At 54.1% G+C, this 15795-nt stretch overlaps 1 protein-coding gene across 4 annotated transcripts in view; it reads right to left on the bottom strand.

Moving 5' to 3' along the window:
• Nucleotides 1–15795, bottom strand: part of LOC137673413 (protein CEPU-1) — a 305517-nt gene that overhangs the window by 25842 nt on the left and 263880 nt on the right. The gene's annotated exons all lie outside the window — the stretch shown is intronic.

Genomic DNA, 15795 nt, shown 5'->3' with positions numbered 1-15795 from the left:
CAGGCGAGAGGCAAGGAGACCCCTGAGTATTAGGGGAGCGTGGATCTGGAGCAACCTCTCCATCACAGACAGGGAAGGAGATCTCAGATGAGCCTCACCAAGCTGGGTGCCTTCAAGGAGTAGTTGCACTTTTTTTGCTTTAACCACCTTCTTTCTACCCAGTTTTGGGAGCCAAACAAGTAGCGCAGAAATACACGTGTGACCTTTCCAGACCTGCAAATCCCTTCTCGTGCAGGAGCTGGGCAGAGCGGGTGCTCGTCCCAGCAAAGCAGCCCCCAGCAGCGCTCTGAGAGCAGGTGGGCTCTCCTGGTAAGCACTGCCTTGCTTCCCCCTCATAAAACATGCAAACCTCCATCTTCCAGCATGAGCAACATCTGCTCCAGATCAAAGGAAACAACAAAGAACAACTACAAAAACGTCTCAAAGAAAGAATAAGTAAGATTCAGGCTTGCGTTCTGCAGGTGATCCGAGATGTGCGCTGGCAGCTTCCTGAACATCAGGCCACCGCTGCTCCTGCTTTTAATAACAGCCTCTTACCGCTGTCACCCCCAGACTTCCCCGTGTTTTACCAGAGCTGCTACCACGGGTCCTGCCTCTGGGACTCGGCGAGGGGGAGCCCCAGGTGCCCCAGCCCTGCTTACGGCGATGCTACGAGTGGGACCGAGCCCAAATTCCCATGCCTGCCACGGAGGGGTTCACCGGGGCCAGGTGGGACAGGGTGCCGGGCAGGGACCCCAATATCAGGCTCCCCATCCAGCTCCTCCAGGTTGTAACCAGAGCGGTTTCCTCTCCTCCGACAGTAGCCGCCGGGCCGGGAGAAGGCACGGTGCTCCGGCTGCCGCAGTGCCAGGCACCTCCATTGTGCCTTCTCCCTCTTTTGTGTTCAAAACCTTTCTGCCTTTTTTCCAGAAGGCAGAGAGCAAATTGAGACACCAGCACCTTCAATCACAAGTGTATTATAATGGGCTTTTAAATCAGTTTGTGCCACTCCAACACAACCATAATTAAGAGAAAAGCAAAGAAGGCTTCATCCTTCCATCGTATCAACACAGCTCAGGAGCTGTATTGGAGGAAGGGCAAGCACAGCCTCAGAGCCTGCTCCCAGCTACGCCGCTCCGTCACGTAGGCTCGTATACAACAACTTTACAATTACAGGTGCCAACCCTGCCCCCCGGGGCTGCCTCTGCCCTGGGTTTGCACGATCACCCCCTTCCCCGCCGGCGTGCCGGGTTCGGCTCGGCTCTGCGCAAACCTGGCAGCAGCCAAAGACGTGAGGAAAGAAGCCTGGAAACGAAGAGGACATACATAACGACCTTAATAAGCAATTAATAAATAACTAATGGCAATCGCTCATTTTAAAGCAAGGCGTAATGAGATGTGTCATACGGCACCGAGATGTGTCTAAATGATTTCCCAAGTAGGTAACGGCTCCTGTTGCAGCAAAGCTCTCCCGAGCTTGGAGGACACCACATTTTCTACGCCCGTCTCTGCAGCAGGTTATACGGCACGGCATCATAATAATTCAGGGGAGGAGGGGGGAAACAAGACTTTTCCAATCATTCATTAGTAAAGTATTTGTGAACGCAGGCGTAATTCACCGCATAAGCAGCAGGCTTTCTGCAGACAAACTTTATAGCCCAGTGCCAAAAGGGAGCCCAATCTGATTCCACTTATGACAGCATAAATCTGCAACGCTCCTACCGCAGTCAGCAAGGGATACGCCGGAATAAACGTGGCACTAAAGGAGAGTCGGGTCTCCAGCACAAGGACTTCTTCCTGACTTTTGGATGGGTCCAGGTCACCAACCTGAATCCAGACTGCCGCTGCCCTAAGGAGTTGGGGTACTGCCTGGCTACATTTTGTCCTCTGCTTTCGAGGCTCTGAAGGAATCTACATCTTTTTTCCTACCGCTACCTCCTCTTTCAAAAAAACAAACCCACAACACCCAAACCCCAAAGAACTCCACAAAGTTCTTACTCCAACACCCAAAACCCCAAAGAACTCCACAAAGATGTAAGAATAAAGTTTTTGCCTTGCCAACCATTAAGAAGTGCAGGCGAACCAGGACTGTTTGACAGGTCAGCTCCCTGTCTAGACAGATCTCATTCTCAGCTCCACACACGCCGCACAGAGCAAGGATCTAGTTTCCAGCTTTTGCACCCTGAGCCACCTGGGATTCCTCCCTGCAAGTCAAGCAGCGCCTCATAAAAAGCAGAAAATTGAAGGATCTCGAAACCTTCAGACACCTGCATCATCTTTCCAGCATCACTGACACCTCTCCTCAAGCTATGACAGCCTCTCTCACAACTCCCTCCACGGTGACCATCAAACTGACAGTGACACTGTCTCACCCTGCTCGGGGATGCGGGGTCCCCAGCTCTGCCCCTCTCGTCCCACCAGGTGCTGGTGGAGGGTCCGTCAGACCCCCTGGGAAAAGTCCCTGCATGGGGATGAGCCGCAGCTTGCTGAGGGTGCCCGAGAAAATTTGAACATGACTCCTTGCTAATACAAAGCTTGTCAAACCCATCACCTAGAAATGTTGGATGTCTTTATTAGATTCCTTTATCTCCCCCTGAGATCGGAGGGACACGACGAGATGATTCTCAGCGGAGATGTCATCATCCAGAAACTAATTAAAGGCTGCGCGGGAAGTCGGGCCACGCACACTCTGGAGAACAAAACGCATTAGCAACCCGAGTCGGGGAAAATATTACACGTGAACTTCAGATCAGAAAGGGCGAGCCAGGGATTTGGCAATAGCTCTCCTCTCCCTGTCTCTCCTCGTGCTCGTCCCCACGCTCCCTCGCCCTCGATAGCTGTCCCGGCGGAACCAAGCCGCCCGGGATCTCGAGGTGGTCTGGGACCAGTCCCTGCGCTGCCACCTCCTGAGGGATGCAGGACAACACTGGATCCTCTCCTCCACCGAGTCCCATTCCAGGAGAGAATCATGACTTCTAGAATTTCCTTTTGTTTTTACTGTTAGCGAAGCCAGCCAGAGGGCAAGGGGCTATGCCGTGCACTGACAGTGCAGGTCCTGCTCCCAGCATGGCTCCCGGAGAGCGGGGCGCTCTCCCCATGTCCCCCCAGCTCTCCGTCCACGAGGACCAAGCACCGCGTGGAGGGCTGAGCACGCTGAACTGGCCCTGCACCACTTTGCTCATCAAAAGGGACCCGGCAGGAACAAAGGAGCTCAAACATCCTTTCCAAAGATAAATCAGATGCTCTAATGCAGCCTGCATCTCCAATGAATATAGGGCAGGTGTCTCTGAAGTGAAGCGTTAGTTAAAATGATGCTCTTTAAATTACATTTCGGCTATTTCAGGCAGACAGGTTGCGTGTGGGTTGGGTTGCGTTTTTTTTACGATCTATCTAGAGGCTTAAAAAGACACAGAGAGAAATAAATTTCCCTTCCATTAAAAACACACTATGCTCTTGCATATTTGTTCTTATCGCCGCACTCTGGCGCTCGGGCTCCCTCTCCCCTGACTCGAGCACGAAGTAAGTGTTTACGATTACACTTTCCACACTGACACTAATCTAATCCGAGGAGCCGCGCAGCCCATGCCCAGGGAGAGGATGAGCGGCGCTTCCCGAAACGCTGTGCCAGGCGCCTGACGGTTCTACTCCAAAAACCATCGAGGCTCGTGGCGTTAATGTGCAACCGAGTGAAAGCCCCAGGTTCTGACTGAGTTGCAAGTGAACTCTATTTGTATCTCCTGGGTCTATCTGTGTCCTTTTCGCCTCTATTTCTCTGGCTATTTCCATCCCTCATCCCCTCCCAAGCTCCCCTACGACATCTTTGACACCCTCAGACCCCACTGCACTAGGTACTGTACCAATAGGACACAAAAATACAGCCTTTGCCCCATGGGACTCTCGATGAACACATGAACAAGGAGACAGCAGATGGATTCCGACTGTATCCTCAGCCCTCCTGGACATCACTGCTTGCAAACAACCTTAAGGCACCATGCCAGCATCAAGCTTAGGGGAGGGATGCGATGGACAGCAGAGAGTTGCCCTCGTTGGTGCAAGGAGCAGGGTTGAATGCAAACAACCTCGAACAACACAGGTGCCGTTGCCATAACTGCTTGTCCCCAAAAAGCCCCTTTCCTCCCGTCCTCCCTGAGCCCTCTGCACACCACAAAAGCCGCAGGGAGTTTTCTCCCCCAAGACCATCCTTTCGTTTCCCCCTTTGTCTCTCTAACGCCCAGCCCCATCCATGGCACCGTCTATTCCCCATGTGCTCCTGCTTTTCATGGAAGGACTATTTTTACCCCTTCCTTCCTATGCCTCCTTCTCCTCCTATTTCATCATTTTGGAGGCTCTTTATCCACTTTCCTTTCCTTTCTTTCCTCTTTCTCTTTCCTTTTTAAAACCTGCGGTTCTCCGCTTCAAAATCATTACTGTTTTTAACTCGGCTCGAGCCTCTTTAATTAAGTTACTTTCCATTATTTTTTATCTAGTCCATTTGTCTACATTCCCCGCACCCTCCCTCATTCTTCCTCTCCTCCCCAAGGCAGGCTGGATATGAAATCTTACATTTCCATTTGGCTAACAATCACTTTGAATTTTTAAACGCTATTAAATTGGATCACACCAGTCACTGGACTGGAGTTGTCGAGCTGTGATATTTACTCGCGCCAGTCAAAGGGAAATGAAATTGCGGCGGTGCGGGGGGGAGGCGATGGGGGAGCGCAGATTTATTCTGCCCGCGGTACTCGCAAACAGGCACAATCCCTTCGGATTTTCGAGCGAGTTCAAAGGAAACTCTTACGCTCAACCATGAATGTATTGTAATGTCTTTAATAAATCAATTACTTGTTGGCAGGGAAGTGTCACTGCATCTCCAATCCTTGTAATCACCTCAGCCTTGCTGTGTTTTAAGTGCTGGAAAACCACGGAGGCAGACGGGGAGCCAGAAGAAGCATCGGCGTAGGGCAAACCAGAGGAAGCACTTCGGCTTCGTCTTGCCAGAAAAGGCCAAAAGACACAGAAAGAAATTTGTATCACACAAAAACACACCCGCCCAGCAACCCCCAGCACCAGAATAAGGACATCACGGTGCCGGAGGGACCCCGCTGGCACTGCGTGGGGCTCACCCATCCCCGAGATGCAAAGGATTGGGAGGGACGACCACGACAGGTTCACCAAGAGCCCCAAGTATTGAGCCCGTGGTGATGGGAGCAGCCCCCCGCTCCCTCTCTGCTAACAGTATCCTCTCCCCTCCACAACAACAATCATCTGAGCACAAATGGACAACGAAGCTTTTCGGAAAGTAATGAACTCTGGTCGGAGCCAAGGCAAGAAGGGTTTAATGTGCAACTCGGAAAGCTTGGCGAGGCCATCAATTATACAGCCCTGCTGCTGAAGGAGCGAAAAAAATCGTATTTCAGACAGTCTGAGCCAAAAAGAAAAGATAGGGAAGGAAAACACTGCGAGAGAGATTTAATTCCACGAGCAGAGAGGAGTGTTTGCAAAAGAGGAGGAGGATCAAAGGCTGAAGCTCTCGGGCTGGCTGGGAGGCAGAGGGATTACAAGGAGGGCCAACCATGGAGAAGACATCTCTGTTGATGCCCGTCTCGAGGCTGGTCTGGGCAAGGACAGCCCTGGGTACAAATCAGGGAGCCCGTTCGCTGCAAGAACTCCGCCATGGGGAGGCTTTGGCGGCAAGGAGGGTGGATTAAGACTTGTTCATCTCATCTCACATAGGACACCAAGCCAGGACAGGGTCTGCCACCTCCACTGCCTCGCCCCACTCTTACACTAGATGCTATCAAGGGAAAGGAGAGCTGAAATCTTCTAGGCATCTCTACAGCTGGCGTGATGGGACCAGTAACCCAGACATGAAAAAAGAGTGCATGGGTCCACCTAGAGCAAGGAGACCTCCCCACCCTCTCTCCTGCACCCAGTGGGGCTGTGCTGTAGGACTCTTCCAGGGATCCAGCCTTGGACTAAGGAAGAAAGCCACCTCGTTTCTGAGGGACAGGGCAGAGGGGACTCACTGCTATCCCACCCCACCAGCTTCTCCGACAGACAACCAGCCAGACCTGGAAAACCCAAACCAGAAATATTTCAAGACCACACTTCCACGTCTCTTCTCTAAAAGACCACTTTTCCATGTCTCTTCCAAAGGTCTTTGCCTTTTTGTTCTTTGCTTCCTACTTTTCCTCCCCTTTCTCCTTTGCTAAATCTCCTTCTCCTCCATGGCACCACCATCAAAGTCAGGCAAAGAAGGGCAACACAAAATCACAACTCTCCCCATCTTTCAATGCAACTCCCCTTTTTCCAACCTTCAAAACCCAAGCAAGAACAGTGTGGAAAACACCACGTTTTCCCCCTGCTCCTCCCCTTCACTCTCCAACGGGCTCAGCGACCACCTCCAGCCCGTCCTTAAGCTCACGGAGATTTGCTGCAGGTTTTCTAGCGCTCGGTGCCCGCCGCGGGAGGCGGCAGGGCTGGGCCAGCTCTTCGGCAGCTGTTCCCTCCACCTCTCCTTTATCTCCAACACTGTGTTCACATCTGCTTCCCCCTCTGCCTCTCTCCCTGCCACTGGGAGCCTGGTTTTAAATCACTGCTCAGCGCGCCGGCTGCCAGGCGTGGGTTTCATGCCGCCCAGCATGCCCCATTTCGATACGTATCCAAAAACCGATTGCAAGCCTCCCTCTGCTTTTGCTTTTTCTCTTTCTTTTTTCATCCTCCTGAACCTGCCAGCGCCGCCACACTGCCTTCCCCTCCTCCCTTTTGGCCGCGGAGTTATCTTGGCTCTGGAAACACGTTCAGACACCTGGTTGCTGGCAGCCGGGGCTTTGGCAGGGGCTGGCTGCATGCAGCTCTCTGATAGGGAAGGGGAGGCAAGCCGGTGCGGGGCAGCGCGACCCACCTTGGCTATCGGGGCCGTGCCGGCGGCCGCCTGCACCGCTGCCGCCTGGCCGGGGGCTCTCTGGAGCCTGGCGCTGGCAGCAATCCCACCACCCGCATCCCTCTGGCTTGGCCTGGAGTTTTGGCCGAGGCCAACTGGTGGTTTCGCCGGGGATTTGTAGGGTAGAGAAGCACAGCTTTGTACAGCGTCGCCCAGGAGCTGCACTTTTAAGAGCTGCATTTAGGACAAGCCATCGCCATCTGCGGCTCCCTCCCCCGGCACAGAGCGCTGCTCCCCAGCACGGCAGTTTGGGCAGAGCGGGGCAAGCGGAGGGATGCCGTACTGTCGCTCTGCCCACACACTAGCTCCACACTAAATTCCCCTCTCAGATTGCAATCTCTCTGCACTATCAGAAAAAGAGAGGGCTGTATCCTTCCCCCGCCAATAACACACAAACTTCCCTGTAAAACTTGGCTGATGCCTCCCCAACCTCCTTTCACCCGTGGTCTGTGCAGGATTGCAAGCCAGGATCCCCGTGGATGCCACTTTCGATGGCAAACGCTGCACAAACAGACCAAACTGCCTTGGGCAGAGCCCCCTCCTCCTGCTCTCTGACTCCCCGAGCCTCTGCAACGGGCTTTGGCTTCTGGACTCGCCTCCGGGGGGACTGGCCAGAAAAACCAGCTCTAAAGCCCAAAAAAAGAAGAGCCAGATTAAAGTATCAACTCTGCATTTATGCTCAGGACTTAAGGTTTAATAATGCAACGGAAAATCAATATTTAATAAAGCAAATGATGGAGAAAAACACTGAATGGGAGATGAGCCGCTGCTACTGTTTTCAAACATGTAACTCCCGGAGGAGTCGCTTTGGCAGGGTGGATGCGGTACCAGATTGCCACAAAGAGCTGGCACGCAGGACGCTCGGGTCCCACCGATTCCAGCTCGGGTGTCAAGGAGGCTCACGGGTCTTTTATTAAAGGACAAACAAGGAATTACTGCGGTGGTCAGAGTCCAAATACCCATGGAGAGAGATCAAATGCTGATGCACAAGAGGAGCCGAGCAGCTGCCTCGCTGAGCAGGCCCAGATTTGTGCGAGGGCTGGAGGCTGGGCTTGGAAATGCGGGCAAGCAGGCAGCAGCAAGCCCAAACTCGGGATTCAGATGCACCAAGAGCAGCTGTCAAGGGATGGAGATCTCCTGACAAGCCGGGAAGGAGCACAGGGGCTCAAAGCAGAGGATAAATCCCTGTTTGCCAAGCAGAGGCGGGGGTGGTGTGGGTGCAAGAGAGCAAGTGGGGCATCAAACCTGGCTGGCAGGGCAAGCGAGCATCCCTGGGCGTGCTGGGCCCGGGATGCGGCTGCTGGGGACACACGGGCAGCTCTGCCTCCCTCCTCTGGAGGCTGGGGAACACTGCAGCGAGCCCACGCGTGCCACAGAGATGTCACCTGCGCCTTGTGCACACCCACCTCAGCCCTGGTACAACCTGCGCTGGCAGCTGGGAAGGGGGGAAGTTTTCCCCGTGCCCACCCAGGCAGCGGCGGGTGCTGCCCAGGATGCACAAAGACCCCTGCCCCATCTCGCCAAGGCTGGGGGCTCTGGGTAAGTCCTCTAAACAACGGAGACTCTCGCTTGCACAGGTATCGGTGCTCGGCTCTCTCCAGGGCAGCAAAGTGAGCTCCGGTGCCCGTGATGAAGCCCCCTCCCCTCGCACGCAGCGCCCGCCGGGATGCCTGCCTGGCCCTGCGGCACGGCAATAATTTGTAGCTCGTGCTGGGATCCTTCACGATGAAAGATGACATATAAATATAAAACGTTATCGCTCCATAACAGCCACATGCTATAAAACGCCGGGCAGAAGGATCTGGAACTAGACAGAGGCAGCGCTTTAAATCCTTCCCTGCAGAGTTACTGCCGCTAAGACAACAGACCCGCTCCAAAGAGCTCCGGCAACAGGGGGAGAAGGAGAAAGGCCCCGATAAAAACACCACAATCGCGGAATTAGGCGAATAAGGTAATTTATACCAGCGTGACCTTCCCGTACTGACAGCCCCGGGGTAGCCAGAGTGCTACCGGCGACGTCTCCTCCCCTTCATCCCCCGCCGCGGCTGCTCCGCGTCACCATAGCAACGCTCAAGCGCTGGTACCAATGTTACACCACGACGAGTTGACTCTGCTCCCGCGATTACGACAACAACGCTGTTACCGTAGTAACATTACATTGTCGAGGTCTCGCTGTTCCACCCTTAATTTTATTGTCCTAAGATTAAATTGCAATAACGTTATTGAGCCGCCATTAGCGTTGCCGTGGCAACAATAACATTAAGGTAGCGATCTCGCATTACAGCGGTCCAACCGTGCCACCGCAAATATTTTAATGTAGTAAAACAAAAGAGATTACTGCAGTAACATCAAACTGCAGTGACCTCATTAAGCCACCGCCGGCTTTGTCACGCCAAACCGCGGTACTCTGGAAACCGCAGGCGGCGGCGGGGAGATGCCCGACGTGCACCCCCCGAGGTGCAGGTGTTGCCGTGCCACCCCTTCGGCTGGCGAAGCCCCTGGGGAAGGAGGGGGACCTGCTGTGCAAGGGGTGAGCACGAGACCTGCAGACAACTTGAATCCTCCTCCAGCCCCGTTTGGAGAGCTGTCGGCGCAGCGTGCTGCTGCCCTCCTGCTCTCACCCGCTCTGCAGGAGGGATTAGCGGAGCTGCTGGTGAATGGCTCCGGGTGAGGCGGGCGACCTCTCCCTGAAAGCCTTTGGAGAGGAAGGGTGAAGGGGGCTGCCGGGAGCTTGTGCGCTCAGAAAGGCTCAAAGAGGAGTAAAGGCTCTTGTTTTCTACAAGAGGGGTGAGCAGAGGACAACCTCCGCGGCTCTGCACATCTCCGAGGGAGCAGCAAAGAGTTACACTCAGTACCTTGTTGCCACAGAAGTGCCTGCAGCTGCAGCTGGGGAGGATGGAAATAGCGGAGCGCCGGGGGTGTCGGAGGTGGAAATGGCCCCAGCGGGCATCCATGTGCTGTCCCAGCACCAGGGCACGGCACAGCCCGCAGGGACCGCAAAGGGCTCGTGTCGGTGCGGCTGAGAGGAACCCCGCAACACAGCGGATTAGAGCGTCGGCAGTTCAGTGGGGGAGAGAACAGAGGAATTAGCCACAGCCTGGGTGGCTACAGGGAAAAGAAAAACACGAAGGAAATGAAAATGGTCAATGAATCACTGGTTCTTCCTTCCCCTTGCTCCATTCTCCTGCCAATTATTTCTCCTTGGGAACAGGCTACATCCTCCCATGGGTCTGGTGGTGCCAGCCAAGCATGGAGGATGCCTTCCCTTCACCGCTACTTCTCCCTTACCAACTCTTTCCAACGAGGACAGCGGTTAACGCACTTGAGCCCCGTTCACCTCCCCATCCCTCCCCCAGTACCAGCGGGGCTCACCCCCACGCTCCGGGAAGGAGCACGTGCCACAGCACGAGTGGGACACGTCCCCAGCAGGACGCTGCGTGCCCAGCTCCCTCCAGCACGTAACTGGGGCAGCCCGAGGCCGGGCAGGCGCGTGAGCCTGGAGCAAGCGCTTCCAGTACGGGCTCTGGAGTCTCTGCTTTCCCTCCCTCCCACCCCACGATATAATTGCTAATTATTAATAACGTTTAGCTCTCAGATAGCGCGCTCCATCTTCAAAGACCTCTGTCGACATTAACGAATTAATCCTCATCAACCCCCCTGTAAAGTAGGTGACGATTATTATCTCTGCCTCACAGATGTTAAATTGATTTGCAAAGAGGTCAAGTGACTTGGGGAGGCTCAAGTGACGGGCCGGGTATGTGGTCACTCCACGAAGGAGCACGGACAAGCACATCAGGAGGTTAAAGCCCCTTGCTGGGCTGACCGGTCCCCGTGGAGGAGCGAGGGCTGGGAACCTTGGGAGGGAGACGGAGCGATCCGGGGGCAGCAAAGGATGCGGGAGCAGCAGAGATGCTCCCGGGGGCAGAGCCGAACGAGGATACAAAGCCAACAACTAGGACAGCGTGCGAGAGCACGTGGGACACCTGCGGTCCTCAACAATAGCCTGGGACTAAAGGAAAAGGTGCTTGGACGGACGGTGATCAGCAACAAAGGAGAGATGGGGAAGGAACGCATCAGTCAAAGGAGCCAAGAGTGCGGGTGAACCGAGGGAGGGTTTTGATTTCGTGCTGCTGGTTTCCTGCCCTCCATCGCTTTGGGGAGGCTGTCCCAGCTCTTCTGTGTGCCTTTTAGAAAGCGTTACTAAACTTGCTTTTGCTTCTAGAATGGACGGCTGCTCTCACAGGGGAAAAGGTGTGGACACACCAGACAAACCCATGCCAGAAGCAGCTCCCGTGCTTTCTGCTGGGAAGCATCCTACCTAGACTGAAATTCCAGCCCATGGCTTCATCCATGGACAACATCTACACACCCTCACTGCCACTGAGGTACCAAACAGCCCTGGGCAAGTCCCTCTGCCCCTCTTCACCCCCAGCACAGGCTCGGCCCCACGGGTGCCTGGTCAGACCCTCTGGCTCTGGCAGCGGTGCTGAAGCTGGTCAGGGATGCTCTGAGCATCTCCAGCCAAAAAAAAAAGCCAGGCACAAGCCACGCATTCCTGTCTACCCTGTTCTCCCTGCAAGCCACCTTGAGGCCTTTAGACAAGAGTGATGATGACTGCGGGGACCGATCCTTCCTCCCAGCCTACGCCATCACGTAAACCACCGCCGCTGTGCTCGGCAGGGCAGGCGTTCCCCGCGCACCCTGGCGCGAGGCACGACGGCGGCCGCAAAAAAGCGCTCCTTATCCTCCCACGAGCGGAAGGGGCTTATGGCATCAAAGCAAAATTAATTGGGCAGAGTTCGACGCTTGAAACAAAGCCGGCTCGGGTGCCGCAGCCCCACTGGCGCCTTTATCTCCGGCGCACACCTTGGCTGCGATGCTCCCGGGGCGGCCCCGGCGCGGGGCGAGGTGCCACCGGCTCGCCACGTGTGCCCCCCGTCACCTGCGCCCGCGGCCCCCCGGCTCCGGTGAGCAGGTAATTAACTCCCAAACAAAGGCAGGGATTTGCAGATTAACCCCGGCCCGGGAAAGAGTGGGAAAACTCATTTACACCAAACAAAAGGGGAGGGGTGATTAGTTGCTCCAGTGACAACAGAAAGAGCCAGATAGGGCCAGGGAAACCGATAAAGAAGCGGGGAAGCGCTAATATCCCCCAGTTGCCTGCTGTTTTTTTTTCCCCTTTTTTCTTTCATTTCTAAGCACTAAAATTCCACCATTTTCTATCATGCAAATTTGTGTGCCTAAGTGAGATTAAACTCCGGCAGGCGCTGTGCCTCCTTCCCCAAGTCCATTTCCCGCGCCGAGATAAGGCCAACTTCCCTTAATGCATCTTACAAGGCAGTGGGAGTGTTTCGCAGGCGCGCGTTGGAGACGGCTTATTATCAATACAAATAAGAGCTTTCCAGACACCGTCCTCCTCCTCCCTCCCCTCTCTCTTTTAAACCCTGGAACTCAGCTTAAATAGCTGCAGTGTCCTGCGGGGAGAAGGGGGAGGCTGCGCCCGGGATGATGCTGCAGGGGCAAGAAGCGGGACTTGCTAAGGAAAGCAGAGTGGGATACAGGAGAGGAGAGGAAGGGAAAGCATCGCTCCTCAGAGGTCAATGGGGTCTAAACCCTCTTTCTCGCACTGCGTTTCTGCCTCCCTCCAAGTTCAGACCGTGCCTATTGCAAGTGGAGCCTTCCCGGGATTTGGTCTCGTTGGGATTTTCACCCAGAAACACCTCGCTTGCCCCAGGGTCCGAGGCAGACTCCTGCAAACATGGGCAGTGCCACTTCCCTGTGTGTTGTCTGGTCTTACAGCAACTCCTCCTAAGAAGAAATGAGGGCTGAGCGAGCGGGACAGGCAGGGAGCCCCTTCCAGACACTGCAGGTGACACTGACACTCCCTGAGCTGTTCATTTAAGGTCCAGCTGTAGTCTGGGAGCTTCGCTCCTGCTGAGATCCAAGTGCTAAAAACCTCCTCGTACCTTTCGCAGCCACGTTGTTGGCTCACATCGACTTGGCATTCCCAACGCTGAGCCTGACCCCACTTAAAGCCGTCCCCGAAATAGCAGGTCTGAACTTTGATGCATTCAATGCCAAGAGTCTGTTGTCTCGTTCCCGGGCTCATTTGTCCCACATTAGCACAGAGGCAGTGGGAAGGAGACATGCACCGACCTGCTATTCCTGGATCTGCAGCAATCACCTTCTGCCTTTTTTAGCAGGATTTTGAGACTGACAAGTGTTTCTGAAAGCCTGACCGACGAGGAAAGGTGGGAGAAACGGGGCTTGCATCGTTTCAGAAAGAAGGTGGCTAAGGGGCAACAGGAGAACAACCTTCCCAGAAGCTAAAGGTTGTTACAAAGAGGACACTGATCAATTGTTCCCCGCTTCCGCTGGGGATAGGCTGAGAAAAACTCCACTTCATTTGCAACAAAGAAGGTTTAAGTTAGATATTAGCTATACATTTTCTAATTATAAAGGTAGCGCAGCAGTTGAATAGATCGTCTAGGGAGACTGGAGAACCTGCTTTGTTAAAGGTTTTCAAGAATAGCTTTCCCACGTGTTTGCCAGCAATGTCTCTGCCTCGTTGCAGGGGACGGGCTAAATTAGCTCTTGAGGTGCCTTCTACCCACCTATTTTGGGATCTCAGCCATCAATACAGCCAACCTAGAAAGAAATGTGCAGCGCTCCCCTTGCTGCAGCACTGACAGCCTTGGGGCCTGGTGGTTTCTAGCTGATTTTCTCCCGCTGCCTTGGGGGACAATCCCCAACCCTCCCACCCTAAAGGAAGCTCCTTCTCCCACCCCTATCCCTCTTCTGTTTTTAGACACCAGGGATGCCCCAGCTCCTCACTCCCTCCGTCAGCACCCATTTCCCAGTTATATCCCCTAAAGTTGGGGCGAAGGAGGACACATGGCGTGGGCTGAGGCTGTCTGGACCCTGGCTGATAGGTACCCATCACGTCTGCCTGGGGGAGCAGCAGGCTGCTGAAATCCCACCTGGAAGGAGAAGAGCTCCTTGCCCCCCACAGCCAGTGCCTTTGGAGAGTGCAGCCTGCCCCAGGGCATGATTTAATTGCATCCTGAGAGGCTGGAGTGCTCCTGCCTCCAGAGCTGTGCCTTCAGGCCCTTTCCTGGTGCAGCAAGGGGAAAGTCAGGACCTGCTTAGGGCAACCTGCACACCTCCCTCTTTCTGGCTGCACCTGGACTAACCCTGGTTAAAAGCGGAGACCCCATTTCCCACCTCCTCTCACCGCTTCTCCTTTCCTATCAGGCTGAGGGAAGGGGCAAGAGGTCCCACAGCCACGTGCTGAACTTGGCACATCCCTGAAATCTGGTGCTCGGACACCCTGCTTCCCTGGGAGGGAGGGGTAAGCACTGCTTCCCGCAAGCTAAATGTCTTTTAGGACAGGATTATACCAGCTTGTGTATTTATTGGGCTCATTTTCCAAGGCAGGAGAGTTAATCCTGGCACCCCAGCCAAATTTTAATCGGTGTCGTTAAGGCAGGCTTCCCTTTAATTGGACACGATATTCACTTTCATGTCCTGCTCCAGCGCGTTGCTGCGCATTACGCTCTTGCCACCTTCCACCCGAGAAAGGGCTGGGTGAGCCAAGCGATAGCTCTTGAAATTGAGGGGCCTGATCCTGAGAGACGGATATTCAGCAGTTATAGGACTGAGCCCATCGCTGACTCCCCCAGTACTCAGCTGTACCGCTGCAAGGAGTTAAGATATGACCTTTTCCTCCAGCACCCAAACATCTCTTCCTAATGATAGAGCAAGACACAGGAGGGATGGACCTGGATGTCTGGTGATACGGGAAATTTAGGTCAGGAAATGGGAATCAGAAGAGAACAGATAGAAATTGTCCTGCATCACCCCGGCACCTGATAGCGACTTCAGAACTCGCAGGTGATCGACTTTGGCTTAAGAAACTCAGGCAGGTAATAACAGATTGCAAGATAAACAGCAAGGACTCGGGCTGGCAATACATCTGCTTTCTCGCCGCAGCTAATGGAGATGGAGAAAGTCCAGCTCTGTTTAGTTTGCTTGATTGCTCGAAGCGGAAAGAGAAAGTGGAAAGTGAGGGAGGGGGGAAAATAAAGGCCCTGGGTTTGGGTTTTTTCCCCCCTTCTATTCATTAGGCTGTCAATAATGCTCAGGCCTGGCATATTGACGGCGGATTAGCTCAACCCTACTCTGTGTACAAGACCAATGCCTTTTTAACCCAGCTTGTTTCCAAATCAATACACCCATCAGCATTCGAAAATTAGCCTGAGACGAGATTCCAATACTCAGGCTGGTGTGTCATGCTAAGGGGCTCCTAGTCAAATTACAGAAGAAGAAGAAGAAGGAAAAAAGCTTGCTAGGAAGGGATTAGAAATTTTCCATTCATCTTCCCCGAGGCTGCCTCCCCATATGTCCCACCTGCAGCACGGACACAGAAGGTACCTTGCAGGAACACCCATCTGCTTGACCATCGCGTGGCCACGCTTGTACGTCCCCTCTTGAGAGCCCGTGCGTGCTTGCACGCTTGCTGAAGAGCACACATACACACCCCAGGGACTGTGCAGCCTCGGTGAGGCACGCTTGGACACTGCAAGTGCTCCACTGTCCCATGCCAGCCTTCCTCCTCCTCCTCCTCCTCCCAAAAGTACAGAGTTTCAACACACAAACGCATATTGTTGCTAGGCATACACACACCCCCGCAAAGTACACAAATCTGCCAGCTCTCTCTTTTCCCCCAACACAAGTTTTACTTCAAGCATTGCCTCCAGCATGGAAAACAACAAAAAAACCACATCAAAATACAACAACAACAACAAACAGCAACATGGCTTTGCCAGTGACTACTTCAGGAGGCAGAGCTGCCGGCATCAGAGCCCCACAAC

This window comes from Nyctibius grandis, chromosome 25, assembly GCF_013368605.1.
Source record: "Nyctibius grandis isolate bNycGra1 chromosome 25, bNycGra1.pri, whole genome shotgun sequence".
Classification (NCBI taxonomy): Eukaryota; Metazoa; Chordata; class Aves; order Nyctibiiformes; family Nyctibiidae; genus Nyctibius; species Nyctibius grandis.
The sequence above is the reverse complement of the archived record's forward strand: the minus strand, read 5'-3'. Positions and strand labels throughout refer to the sequence as shown.